The sequence below is a fragment of the Triticum dicoccoides genome, chromosome 7B (assembly GCF_002162155.2).
Source record: "Triticum dicoccoides isolate Atlit2015 ecotype Zavitan chromosome 7B, WEW_v2.0, whole genome shotgun sequence".
Lineage (NCBI taxonomy): Eukaryota > Viridiplantae > Streptophyta > Magnoliopsida > Poales > Poaceae > Triticum > Triticum dicoccoides.
The window spans coordinates 625,507,309-625,511,597 of record NC_041393.1 but is presented as its reverse complement, the minus strand read 5'-3'; positions in this window follow the sequence as shown (position 1 = coordinate 625,511,597).

Below are 4,289 nucleotides of genomic sequence, written 5' to 3'. Positions count from 1 at the left end.
TGCTCCTAGGGGGATAGATTGGTAGGAAAAGACCATCGCTCGTCCCCGACTGCCACTCATAAGGAAGACAATCAATAAATAAATCATGCTCCGACTTCATCACATAACGGTTCACCATACGTGCACCCTACGGGAATCACAAACCTCAACACAAGTATTTCTACTAATCCACAGTCGCCCACTAGCATGACTCTAATATCACCACCTTTATATCACAAAACTATTGCAAGGAATCAAACATATCATATTCAGCGATCGACAAGTTTATGTAGGATTTTATGACTAACCATGTGAATGACCAATTCCTGCCATCCCTCTAAATAGATATAAATGAAGCAAGAGAGTTTAATTCTTTCTACAAAAGATATGCCCATGCTCTAACAAATATAAGTGAAGCAAAAGAGCATTCTACAAATGGCGGTTTTCTATGTGAAGAGAAACACGCAATCCAAACTTCAAATGATATAAGTGAAGCACATGAAGCATTCTATAAAGCCATACTCAAAAGATTTAAGTGAAGTGCAATGAGCATTCTATAAATCAACCAAGGACTATCTCATACCAGCATGGTGCATAAAAGAAAAATGAAAACTAAATGCAAAAGACGCTCCAAGACTTGCACATATCGCATGAACAAAACGAATATGAAAACATACCGATACTTGTTGAAGAAAGAGGGAATGCCTTCCAGGGCATCCCCAAGCTTAGATGCTTGAGTCTCCTTGAATATTTACTTGGGGTGCCTTGGGCATCCCCAATCTTGAACTCTTGCCTCTCTTCCTTTTCCTCATATCGAGACCTCCTCGATCAAATACTTCATCCACACAAAACTCCAACAGAAAACTCGGTAATATCCATTAGTATAATAAAGCAAATCACTACTCTAAGTATTGTTGCAAACCAATTCATATTTTGTTTTTTCATTGTGTCTACTGTAATATAACTTTTCCATGGCTTAATCCACTGATAGAAATTGATAGTTTCATCAAAACAAGTAAACTATGCATCAAAAACAGAATCTGTCAAAAACAGAACAGTCTGTAGCAATCTGAATATTCACCATACTTCTGGTACCCCAAAAATTCTACCAAAATTAGGAAAAATAAAAAATTTGTACAGAAAGACATTGCAGAAAGAATCAGAACCGTTTGACGTTCCAGTAAAAAAATGTAAAATCGCGCACTACAGCCAAAGTTTCTGTCCTGCACCGCACAAACCAACAAGCATTGTAAATATCCTAAAGGCAAACCTTGGCACATTATTTTTATAATACAATGGAATTGTACAAGGGGATAATTATTTTTGATGAAAAGTTTCTGTAATCAAGATTCACAAAGTTTCCGTGAACATGGACAAAGTTCAAGGAGCTCCCCCACTTCAACAATGCTTGTCTTTCTCACTTTCACTTTCCTTTTTGAAAAGTTTTGGGTTCCCCTCTTTATTTTTTTGTTTCTAGACTATATAAAACCACTCAACAAAAATAAATAACTCTCTAAAACTTCCGGGTTGTCTCCCTGGCAACACTTTCTTTAAAGCCATTAAGCTAGGCATAAAGTGCTCAAGTAATGAATCCACCCGGATCCCAAGGTATATCAAAGCCAATTTTAATTAACAATGATTTGTAGTTTAGTAGTGAGCACAAAGTAACATATATCATGCAACAACAAACTCTAACTCTCTTCCTATGCATCGGCATGTCACAAAAGAACAATTCATGCACACCAAGTAAAGGCCAATGCATAGTATAAGCAGTTTATTGCAATTTTATCGTGTTGGAAATATAGAGAGGTGGAGATATAGTTCCACTCTCATAATAATTGCAAGTAGGAGCAGCAAGCACATGCATATCACATCTATCAAAATCATCATGTGCAACGGTAAAATGCAACCCATCAATATAATCCTTAATAAGCACAAACTTCTCCGATATAGTGTAGTCACGAGAATTCAAAAAGATAATAGGACTATCATGCGTGGGTGCAATAGCAACAATTTCATGTTTAACATAAGGAACTATAGCAAGTTCATCTCCATAAGCATCATTCACATTGGCATCTTGGCCACAAGCATAGCAAGCATCATCAAAAAGGGATATTTCAAGAGAATCAAAGGGATCATAGCAATCATCCTTTGGTAAGCATGAAGGGAAATTAAACAATGTATGAGTTGAAGAGTTACTCTCATTAGAAGGTGGGCACGGGTAGCTAATCCGCTCTTCCTCCTTTTGTTCTTTGCTCTCCTCATCATCTTTTTCATCCAATGAGCTCATAGTTTCATCAATTTCTTCTTCCACAGACTCCTGCAAAATATTAGTCTCTTCTTGGACAGCGAAGGAGTCCTCAATATATGGTTTAACATAGGCATTAGAAGCATAATTATCATAACAATATTTAAGTATGGAAAAAATTTAAGATCTGTAAAGAGTAGCATCATACTTTTCAATCAAAGAAGAAATTTCATAAGCACCCTTAAAGGCAACAAATTCTTCAATTTGTTGAACATCATAGTAATTATAAACACCCTTAGCATACGAAGATACTATTCCATTATCACTAAACTCACATTGGTAGGGAAGGTGTTCCTTAGGGTTTTCAGAACAACAAGTAACATCATATATTTCACATAAATTCCAAGCATAGCATTGCAAACGATGAATTTGATCCAGTAAAAGTTTCCCTTTTTCAAATATACGGTGTCGCACATAACAAGCATGCTCATCTAAAGATTTTCCCTCAACTAAGCTAGTTTGGGGTTTCAGCACGAGCACATAGGGATCGAAGATGATCCAAGTAAAAAGCTTCAAGGGTGTGATAGATTTTGAGTGGTTCTTCAACCATTGGTGTAGTAGGTACAACTAATTTTTTTGGTATTTTTCTTTTCCTACCCATAACTAAAGATAGAAAACAACTAAGAACAGCAAATAAAAATTACTTAGTGATAAAGCAAACAAGCACACACGAGAATATTCACCCCACGCTATGACTCCCCGGCAACGGCGCCAGAAAAAGGTCTTGATAACCCACAAGTGTAGGGGATAATTGTAGCCTCTTTCGATAAGTAAGAGTGTCGAACCCAACGAGGAGCTAAAGGTAGAAAAAATATTCTCTCAAGTCCTATCTGCCACTGATACGACTCTACGCACGCTTAGTGTTCGCTTTACCTAGAACATGTATGAAACTAGAAGTACTTTCTAGGTGTTGTTGGATAGGTTTGCAAGATAATAAAGAGCATGTAAATAAAAAGTAGGGACTTTTTAGATGAAGACACAACTAAGTTAGTTTAATAGAGAGCTTTTTGTCACGAGAAAGTTATTTGTCCAAGGCAATCGATAACTAGACCGGTAATCACTATTGCAATTTTGTTTGAGGGAGAGGCATAAGCTAACATATTTTCTCTTCTTGGATCATATGCACTTATGATTGGAACTCTAGCAAGCATCCACAACTACTAAAGATCATTAAGGTAAAACCCAACCATAGCATTAAAGTATCAAGTCCCCTTTATCCCGTACGCAAACAACCTACTTACTCGTGTCTGTGTTTCTGTCACTCACACCACCCAACATTAGCAAATCATGAATATATTGCAAACCCTACAGTGGGGATCCCTCACGCTTGCGCGACATGGAGAGCACCATAGGACAGCACCAATAATAAAACATGCAACTCAAACCAATCACGATCATCAATTAACCCATAGGACAAACGGATCTACTCAAACATCATATGATAGCCATACATCATTGGGAAATAATATATAGAGTTGAGCACCATGTTTAAGTAGAGGTTACAGCGGGTAAGAGAGGGGTTACACCTCTGCATAGAGGAGGGAAGAGTTGGTGATGAAGGCGGTGAAGTTGTTGGAGTAGATCGCGGTGATGATGATGGCCCCGGCGGCGTTCCGGCGCCTCCGGAAGCGAGGGGGAGAGAGCCCCCCTTCTTCTTATTCTTCCTTGACCTTCTCCCTAGATGGGAGAAGGGTTTCCCCTCTGGTCCTTGGCTCCCAAGGCGTGGGAGGGGCGAGAGCCCCTCTGAGATTGGATCTGTCTCACTATCTCTCTCTGTTTCTGCGTTCCTAGATTCTGCCCTGGCACCATTTCTTTTATATCCGGAGATCCGTAACTCCGATTGGATTGAAACCTTCGCCCAGATATTTTTCCAAAAATTAGCTTTCTTGCGGCCAAAGAAGAGCAGCAACTGCCTTACGAGGGGCCCACGAGGGTCAGGGGCGCGCCCAGGGTAGGCAGGCGCGCCCCCCTGTCTCGTGGCCACCTCGGGTACCGTCTCGCG